The sequence below is a fragment of the Dromaius novaehollandiae genome, chromosome 8 (assembly GCF_036370855.1).
Source record: "Dromaius novaehollandiae isolate bDroNov1 chromosome 8, bDroNov1.hap1, whole genome shotgun sequence".
Taxonomy (NCBI): Eukaryota; Metazoa; Chordata; class Aves; order Casuariiformes; family Dromaiidae; genus Dromaius; species Dromaius novaehollandiae.
Genome location: NC_088105.1, coordinates 42449526 through 42459745, shown reverse-complemented (window position 1 = coordinate 42459745; position 10220 = coordinate 42449526). Strand labels below are relative to the sequence as shown.

At 44.6% G+C, this 10220-nt stretch overlaps 1 long non-coding RNA gene across 1 annotated transcript; it reads left to right on the top strand.

The window, feature by feature from the left end:
• Positions 1-2527: 2527 nt before the first annotated feature.
• Positions 2528-4303, top strand: LOC112982263 (uncharacterized). The gene is made up of 3 exons (XR_003258940.2): positions 2528-2739; positions 3278-3389; positions 3538-4303. It is a non-coding gene; the product is annotated as an uncharacterized LOC112982263 (long non-coding RNA).
• The last annotated feature ends 5917 nt before the right edge of the window (positions 4304-10220 follow it).

The following is a 10220-nucleotide window of genomic DNA, read 5'->3' as shown; positions in this document are numbered from 1 at the left end:
GGGCGGTGCTGGACTGTGCTAACCTTGTCACCAAACGCTGGGGACCAAGGAGATGTGGCTTATTCCAGGTTCAGCGGGTGACACAGTCTGAAGTCCGTTGATGGATGAGAGCTGGAGCTGAAGTAGACGGAGGTGCTTGAGAGGTGGGGATGGAAATGTCGGACCGTTGGTGCCTGCGCGGCTGCTCTAGCCGCGGCCGGGGAAGCAACCTCAGCGCAGGAGAGCTGCGACAAGGCGCCGCGGCAGCACCCGCGTGCCCTGTGTCCGCGCAAATTGGGCAGTAAACTGGAAACGAAAATGCAATATAGCAGCAAAATACACTGGATGTGCATGTGGATATATGCTGTTTGCAGCTGATCAGGCTTTCCAAATGAATGCATTCGCTTCTTAGCCTTTAAGTGAAATCCCTGGAAAAACGTGTTTCTAAAGCCTTCAAGGTAAATAACGGGGAGGTCCCTGCCTCCCCGTTCAGGACGGCTCTCGAAACAACACTGAGGTTTTACTGCTGGATTTATTTCAGCAATGAAAGGTCATTTAGAAGCTTCCTTAGCTGTTTGTACTTACAAGGAACATTTCTAATGCAACTCTAGAGCACAAAAAGTAAATATGTCTGCACAAAGAGTAAATATGTCTAGCTTGGCAGACAGCTTGAAAAAAACCTGCTCAGTTCAATCATTGGGTCAAGCCACATAAATTTCTACCTTCTTCAAAGAAAATTGCTAGCGAATGTCTAGGCTGAAGTGATTTTAACTTCCTTGACACCGAAGATTTAGTTGTATCGAGCAATAATGAACAGCTGAAAGATGTAATTTCAGATGTAAAAACCGTGCAGCATCTACATGTTCAGAGACAAAATAATTCCTACTGTGCTCTGCACCATAATACTTTAATACTTATGGCATTAAATATTAGTAAGAATTATCTTTAGAGGAAGCCCAATGGCTCTGGAACTTAACTCTCTCTGCAGTCCAGGAGAACCTTAAGTTTCAGAGGAGAAATTGAGCAGTAAATCTTATTCTTTGGTTGTGCTTTTCACTGAGTTCTGATTCAGTAAATGAAGCTCTGGCAGAGGGAGTTTGATGCTGGGCCCTTGGAATCGAAAGGGCGATATTCTCTATTTCTGGAGACCCCTTGGTGTTTATTGGCGTGTGCTGCCCAGTGGCCTGGATGATGGATATCAGAAGGAAGTATTGTTTAAGTAAAATAACTATGATTTGGGGTGAATAACTGAAACAGAAGTTTTGAGAAGCAATAGCCATGTTCTCAGGCATCTGAAATGTGTCTGTTTTTAAAAGCAAAGCCATGATTTCTAATTCCAAAATCCCAATTTGCAAGGATGCTCAGTCATCTCCAGGCGTAACATAATAGTCTCTTGGCAACTGCAGATGCTTATCTTGAAAGATTCATTTTTACAACAGATTGAATTCTCAGAAAACAGACCAAACATAAAGATGTTAGAAATCAAAGCAAAAATCCAGAAGGGTTTTGAGTTTTGATTTGGTTAAGCATACAAATGTTTGGATATTTATTTGAAGTGTATTCAAGCTGCTTAAATCTTCAAAATTGGTAATAGGCTCTATCCTCACTGCTCTGTGACAGAAAGTCTTGGCACATACAGCTCCAAATTGCATTGACCTTTTTTGCTGCCAAATTCTATTGCATTTTTATTTCTAATTTACTGTCCAATCCAGCCCCAAGGTCTCCAGTTTTTACTACCTTTCTAGGTTTCCATTTCCTATTCAGTATGTGCTTTTCCCTCTTGCTTAATAGTTTTCATTTTTTTTTCCGTTTGGGTCTCATCTTATTAATCAAAAATTTAGGAACTGATATATGAGATCAGGCCTGTGAATTCAACCATTTTGCTGCTCTTTCTTTTACAATTTACCAGGTTTAGATGCTCCAGAAGGGACAGGAAAAACTCAGCAATGGATTATTATGGAAACCTTTGCCCACAAGAAAAAATCTTTAATGTATTTCTGTGCAAAAGTAGAAGAGTTTATATTCTCTTCCAAAATACCTAGCTGGCATAACCGTGTTTCTTCTTGGCAACCATATAGATATCTAATATTTTCCTGAATTCTATTAAACATCTGATGACCGTAATATCTACTGGCATCGAGTTCCAGAGGTTTATTTTGAAGTTAATTGGTTGTTTCTGCATATATCTCTGTTTCCTCTGAACACCCTAGTATTATTTCTTCTTTTTGCTGGTTTGCTAATTTTCCAAATTAGTGTCTCATGACTGTCACTAATATGCCGAATGTCCCTCAGTTTGGAGCAGCAAGGAAGATGCTATATAAAATGGGTTACAATACACACTCCCCCTCTTAATTTTTAAAGCGTATTGCTGACAAAAGGCTTTTCCCTGAAAGGTGTGGTTGGGAGGATTGACCTCTTTCCTACCCGCAGCTCCTTTGCGATGTCACCCCTGGTTAAGTGCCTGGCTCACAGCCTTCGCCTGGGTTTAGTGATTCCCTTCTGCCTCGTAAAGGGGAAAGGATCCAAATCAAAGATCTCTGCGCCTGTTTCTCTTTAACTTTTTCCATTACCTTTCAATATTCCTGATGCTGTTTCTTTAATTTACTCTTTCTTCCTGATGATTGCACCGTTTTTCAGAGGATGACAGAGCGAAAATATCTCGTTAAAGGAAAAGTACTGAGATGACAGAAGCGATGCCTTTATTTATAACTTGCTGCTACGCACAAGGAGCAGGAGGAGATGTTATTTACTGCGTTACAGGTACAACCCACTCGCGTTATCCGGTACGGGAGCGGCTTTGGGTTATTAAAGCCATTTGTGGCTGTCTGGCTCACCGTGTCCGAGCTCCCGGGGTCAGCGGCAGGTTTCCATGAGCTCGGAGGCAAAGCCCGGAGCTCGCACCGCTTGCTGCAAGGGGCAGGGGACCGCGGAGGGGTCTCTCCCATCGCCGAGCCCTTCGCCCGCTGCGGACCTGGGGCCGGCGGTCAGAGCGGAGGGACCCTGCCCGTGCGGGCTGCCGAGACCGCCCTGGGCATGGGCAGCTCCTTGCCTTTTCCTGCCAGTTTTGCAGCCAAATCGGAGCCACGTGTCTGTAGCTACCCGGCACTTTGCGTCCTTTCATTCAGTTCTTTTTTTGCCGTTTCTTTTTTTGCCGTTCTTGCCGATCATGCCGGACTGGTGGGACCTTTCAAATCTTCTTGGCAGCAATTCCCATCTCTTGCTCAGCTTTCCTTCTCCTTATTGGGTTGTTTTGATCTGTGTTTGGGATTTATGAGTTTAATTAATCTAATCTCTGCAGCATCGTCCATGAGAACTGAAATGATGCCTGACAATGTCTCGCTGATCCCCGTGACTGCTGGACGAGAGTGGAGTTACGCCGCGGCATGTGGTGGCATTTCTTACCCGAGATGGTTAAGTTTAGCATTTTAGATTCTCTTATTCCTTTTCCTTTTAATCAAAGCTATCTGGCTGCTTAGAGGTCAGGCTACTTTTGCATGTTTCCTCACTGATAAAACTGTGTTTTTAAGTGTTCTCTAAAACCCTGCTTTGCTCCCACAGGCGCTTACAGGAGCAAACTGCATTTACCAAAATTACGGGGCGTTCCTACAGCGAAATGTGGAAACGTGAGGCAGATGCTATGCTTTTGAAGTATTAAACATTGCTGATTAGTTTAAATAATACAGTAACATTTCCCCAATATCTGCGGAAAGAACAACACTTTTTAAATAACTATACGGCTGGATTAGGAGAGGACTATAGCCAGTAATGGCGTGGTGTGGTTTCGGGCCCTGCATGGCTACACCGACAGCAGTTTTGCATTGCTGATGGCGATTTGAGAGCTGCTGTGATAATCCTGTCTGCTGAGGATGAGATGAAGCATTTCGGATTTCAGCGCCCGGTATACATGGAAGGTTTCTGTATTACAGACTTAGCAGTTTGCACAGTTTGGTGAATTCGTTTAGAGAGATTAGTGTAACACCAGGCTGAATTTGCAAGTCAGTTTAAACCATTCTATTTTAGATACATTAACCTTTAAAATATATGTATATATAAAACATCAGCACTGACTTTGTTTTAATCATTTCCAATGTTCTTCCAGCTTTACTAAAATGACCTTGAGTAACCTTGAATGTCTGATTGATACAGATCTTAATTATTACTTTGACTTAATACAGGGAATATGAAAAAATCCCTTCTCTCTCTCTCCCGATCCAGCTAGCTCCATCACAAAGTTGGCAGAAGACCTCTGGGCAGAACCGCAACCAGCTGGAGCGACTTCTGGCTCCGTTTCTTTCCACGGCGGAGCAGAGATGCTCCATGGGGAGAGGCTGCAAGCAGGTGTCTGACAAAGCGTTTGCATGGTGTCAGAGACGAACCAAAAAGCAAACGCAATCTCAGCATCTGATCATGTGACATATTTTTTCGTACTATAATTTTCGGGGCAAAACTGTGCTGCCATAACTGCAGCCCGGTGGCATTGCTTTCTCAACACCTCGCTTCTGGGATAGTTGCTTGTGTTAGTGACAGAGGGATGTAAAACTCTGAGTCAAAAGGGTAGGAATTTACTCCTGAATGACTTATTTTTTGCTTGCAAGATAGAGAATCAGTCCGCATATTTCTAATATATTTTTTTTCCCCAGGAATGGGCCAATTTTTTTTACATATCTTCTTTGGAATGTGCAGAAAGCCCTACAATGCTATCTCAAGACATTGTGTGGCAGAAATTGCCTCAAGAGAATTTTCTTTTATGCTGTACCCTGAAATGCATATATGGCTGTTCATCACGCTTCTGCCAATTATTAAAAGAAGCTTGTGTTGATGTGGTGTGCTGTGAACGTGACTTGATGAACAGCCCTACCAGAAAATACGCTGAGAGAAAGACTGCTGCTCTGGAAAAACTCCAGACAGCGTGGGAGTGGCATTTTGTTTTGTTTTCCATAGAAAATTTATAATTGTCTAAATACAAATTAAACCTATTATCCTGACCTTCCCTTTTTGACAGTTTGTTCAGTTGAAATCATAGTCACATAGCATGAAAAGATTTTTTTTTTTTGCAACTCCTAGTCTAGATCCCTTGTTAGAATTCATTTTTTTCTCCCAAAATAGTTTTCAGCTTTGTTCATCTTAGATAGTGACAAAAAGAGAGGCAAAAAATCTCCTGCCCTTTATGTATATTTTTAAAGCTGCGTTTTGGCTTAACGTAACTTGGAATGGAAATTCTCTGCTGGAAATAATTGGACAAAAATTTGTTGACGTTAACAGAATTGGGACCATTTGCCACTCAGTGAAACATATTTTGTTGATTTGCAAAACTGAAAATTAACTGGAATTCCAACAACTAAGGCTTCAGTCACTCTCTGAAAGACTGAGACATCTAATCCTCTTGACCAGCAACACCCTCTGCGTATAGGTGTCTAGCTTGAGACATTTATTTGAAAATTTTTATTCCTCCAAGAAGGATTTGCACAGCTAGCAGCTGAAATGCATTGCTAATTACCGTCTTATACAATGATCCTAAGAGCTGATAGCTGTGTTTAACTGGGTCAGCATTAAATATGGGAAGATATTTAAAACAGTGGAGAAGAAGTATGATGGCTTGGAAGAGGGCTCCCTCCCTCTGAGTCAGCACTGGCACCTCACGCTGTGCTGGGGATGGCGAAGAGGCCATTTTTTGCTGGAAATTACCAGAAATTGTGTTTGTTTATGTCCATTAATTACCTTAGTTTTACAGGTAAGATAATTAAAAGTAGCTGAGCCACCTCTTCTATCTCAGCTAAATCCAACCTAGGTAATGCCCTCTCCCCTCCCCTCCCCCAATTCATTAATTTTTTTGGTTAAAGTGGTATTTCGGTTATGAGCTAAATAACTGGGTAGTGGGTTTTTTCAGACTATTAACCAACTGCCACTTTTTCCCTGGTGGGTTGTTAAAGTTCAGGTGTCAAGAAGTTGTGCTGGTACCTTTTGTCTGTATATTAGTTTAATTTTTATGACTATCTTGAATCATGCAAATTGAAAGTTCTGAAATTAAAAACTTGTTGTTGTTTTTTTCCTTATCAGCAGAACTGGCCAGAAAAAGAAGTGGAAAAATTATGCAAATGTCCTAAAGGACATTTTTGGGGATATGTGTGGGGGGGGGTTTGTTTGTTTGCTTGGCTTTTTTTCCCTGATCAAAATAGCAATTTCCTCGCTGTTTCCCAGCTGGCTCTCCCCATCAAAGCTTTCTATCTCATCCCAGTCACCACAATTCCTGGAAATAAGCGACGTATTCCTGGTTAAGAGGCAGCAACTCTTCTGACGGTGACCTCATCTAAAGCCCCCTCGGTCCTGGAGGAGAGCGGGTGCCCGCACGTGCAGGAAGGTGCTATTTTCGGAGACCCAGCGGTCAGGGAGGAAGGTGAAGGGGCAGCGCAGCGCCTGCCCCGTGTCCCCTGCCCGGGGGAGCAGGCGGTGGCAGCTGCCGGGGGGTCACTGGGACACCAGGGACTGGCGAAAGGAGGTCGTTCCCTGGACGGGCCTCTGCTGGCTCACGGGAAATAGAGGCGTTTGCAATGATTGCAAAGAGTTGGCCAAGGAAACTGGATGGATTTGCAGGGTACCTTCAAGGAACCACGGGATCTGGGAAACGTGGACAACCTGGTTATTTGGGGTTTGCCAGGAAAGCGATGGGGCGAGGCTGCAACCCGAGCTGTTGGCAGTCCCGGCTGCCAGCTCATGGGCTCTGGGCTTGGATGTGTTGGGAAGCACCGGGATAACAGTCCTGGATTGGGGGCTGAACCAGGATAACTGTCCCAAACTGGTGGCCAGACAGGGACAATGTTCCCGGACTGGGATAATGCTCCTAGACTGGGGGCCAGGCAGATGTGGCACATTTAAGAGAGAGAAGGAAAGCAAATGCGTGCCCAAATGAGAAGACTAACCAGTGCAACGTGGTAAGTACAGGCTTGTTAGCGTGACACTGATCCCAGACACAATAGCACAACCGCCGATATGAGACTTGATTAATGAATAATTAAGAAATGTATTCTAATTAGTGTCAATCAGCTTGGGAGAATGGAAAATAGATCCACTAGATACAGTTGAATTTTTCTTCTTTTTTTTTCTTTTAATGAGATGACAAGTTCCGCGGATAAGGCAAGTATCGATAGACCCGTAGTCCTACCGGCGTTCGCCTGGGCACCGTGAGCGTGGATGAAGGATGGTCGGAAGCCGCGGTGGGGCAGGTATGGGAGGTGGCCTTGGGGCCACTGACGGCTCCCAGGGTCACGCTGCCCAACGCAGCAGAGAGGCCAAGGCTGGACTTGGTCCCAGTTGGAAGGTGCAGGCACCGGGAGCAGAAATTTGATAGCAGAAACCTTTCCAATTTAGTAGATAGGGATATAAGAAGGTCCAAAGCTGGATGCTGAGATAAACACACGTTTTATGTACAGCAGGAGTAATTTAATAGCTGGAACATCCCACTGGAGCTAATGGCTGATGCTTCATTGCCAAAAACGTCTTAATGGCGATTGGTTTGTGGCTTTCTACAAGGGTTGCTCTAGTCTGAAAGGAATTAATTCTGGGAAGTTTTATGTCCAAGTCACAATAGATGCCCACAACTGTCCTTTCTAGGGATGGATCCACAATTACTTGCTCTAATTAATCTCACTGGAAGCAGGATGAGACCCTCACCCTCCAAACAAAAGCGGACTCTGCCTTTTTCATTCTGGGCGGTTGTCACGTCGTTACGGCGCATTAACGAGCGGCATTGTTGTCTTTGGCTCTGCGGCTAATCAGCATGTCAGCAAAAGTGGATTTGATTTTTGAAGAGTCTTATGGACCCCATAAAGATCAGTAATCATTAAAATTAACCACACGCTGATTTAATCAACATATAGCTTTGTTAATTACTAGCTCTTTCTTCGTGTCCATCTGTTTTTAAGATCGTAGTGAACCTGCAGCAGATGTTCATGTAAATATAATAAGCTGCTTGCCATGTAAATACAAAATTTTCAAGAGTTTGTGTAACAGACTTTCAATTTATGTGTGTTGTTGTCGGTATCATGTCTTTAGTGGCTTAAATGCAAAACTGATAGCTGTGTTCACAGCCCCATTGGAGACCCTGTCTGTCTTGGGCTTCCCTTCCACCTCTCCTCCCTCCCCGCGGTGATGTGCCCTCCCTGGCCCCAGCCTGGAGCTGTGCCGCCGCCTCTGCCGGCATGTCCCGGGAACGGCCGCGTAAACGTGGAACGGGGCCCTTCCGTTCGCGCCCAGCTCCAGTGCGAAAAATGGTTACCGTGCTCACAGTAAACATGGTTCATGCATCTTGAAGGGTATCAGTGGAAAGGGGCTCATGCAGCTAAATGTTTCAGGTCGGGAACCAGTTTTCCAGTTTAAAACCTTCGTGTCCCTCACGGAAACTAGTTCGGTGAGTCGGAGCCAAGTGCAGCGGCGGTTCCAGGGAAAGACTGGCGTGCGAAGCCTCTCAGGCTGGAACTGGCGGAGGGAGAAAGCGACCAGACTGGGCAGGAATGGCAGTGCACAAAACCAACTGGCAAATACTTCAAAAGCTGGAATTGCTTGCTTTTTTTTTTTTTTTTTTTTTTTTTTTTTTTTTTTTTTTTTTTTTTTTTTTTTTTGGTAAATACCCTGTGGTATAAACTGAAAAAAATGGGTTTAACTTCACCGCTGGTGAGTAAAATGTGGGAATGTTGCTGGTGTAGTTTTTGTCTAGTGAAACATAATCCCCCTAGCAAGGAAAAAAAACAGCTGAAAAGCCTTCCTTTTGCAAAAGAGCTTTATTTCACTGAAAATGCTTATAAAGTTTAGGATTTAAATTATGAGTCCACAAGTTTGATAGCCAATTTTTGACCTGGCAATACGCATGGTCGTTTCTGTACGTGTGAGGGCTGCAGACCTGCTCCGTGGAGATCTTTGTCCGCAGAAGCAGCTCTCTGGGCAGGGCATCACGAGTCTCTTCACTGCCTTTTCCCACCCTTGAGGGAAATAAGGGTCATTTACCAAGCTTTTAAATGCACGGGTACATGGATGCTGCTGTGCGATTTCTCCGGGTCCGTGCCTCCAGCTGCAGATCTGTGATCAGGAGGGTGTTGCCTCCGTTTCCTCTTTTCTCTCCGTTTTCTTCTCTCTGTTGCATTTCTGCCACCTAGAAGTTGTAGCACTGGATGACGGGAACTAGATCAGGTTTTCAAAGAAATTTAGAGCGTAATTCCCAGTCATTTTGGGGCAGATAAGACACCTTTGGGACTGCACTGTACCCGATACCGAGGCTCTCGGAGCATCCTCGGGTCTGGCATCCGCTGTGTTTGGCTGGGAACCTGCTTGCAGGATCCTCAGGCTCCTGCAAACAGGACTCCAGCTGTTTTTTTCTGTGCAATGTCATCTTTGCAAGGGAAAGTGAGATAGCTGCAGGCCGGGGAGTCCTGGGCTGCAGGTAAGTGCACATTCGGACATGGAGAGCAGCTCTGCTGTCCATGTGGGACCAGGAAAGCTGTCCTAGGTAAGCCCGCAGGCTTCCCTCCACGGCCAATTATTTTGGCCTTGAGGCTAGTTGCTTTATTTACCCCCATATTTTTCTGCATTCAATTTTTGTTGGATTAAAACCAGATTATTGCTGTAATAGCCCAAGCTGCCTTTGAGAAAGTGACTGGACAGTCTAGTCTTGTTTTAAGGAGCAGCACCGAATCTGACGTGTGAAATGGAAGGACCAAGAGGCAGGGTGTGACGGGGCTGCTTGCTCTGAGCCGAGGCTCCCTTCTTCTCCCTTTCGAAGGGAGAGGCTTTCCAAGAACCCTTTAATTGTGTTTTCTCGACACAGCAGCAGGGACGTGACCTGTGTCCCCAGGAGCCCGTCAGCGTGTCCTGGGCATTGCCCTGTGCCCCCTCCCAGGGTGGGACCTGCATCCCTGGGGACACGCAGTTCATTTTCCCTTGGGACTGGCTTATTTTTGAAGTGTGCTGAAAAATGTATATGTTCCCTCTTCAGCAAAGATGAAAAATGTTTCAGATCAGATCATTCTCACCACTTAGAGCTATGGATCAAGCAGGAATAAAAGTCTGTGTAAATATTCAGTGGGAAAATACTAGCAAACTTTATTGTATGAACTTCACAGAATCTCTGAGGAAGGGAATTCACAATAGGCTCCAAGCAGCATAGAAACAAATAGCACCGATCTATTAAAAACTCCACTTTGTGCTTAAAATTCACACTTTAGCACAGCAAAAGAAGCAAACCGATAGCATTA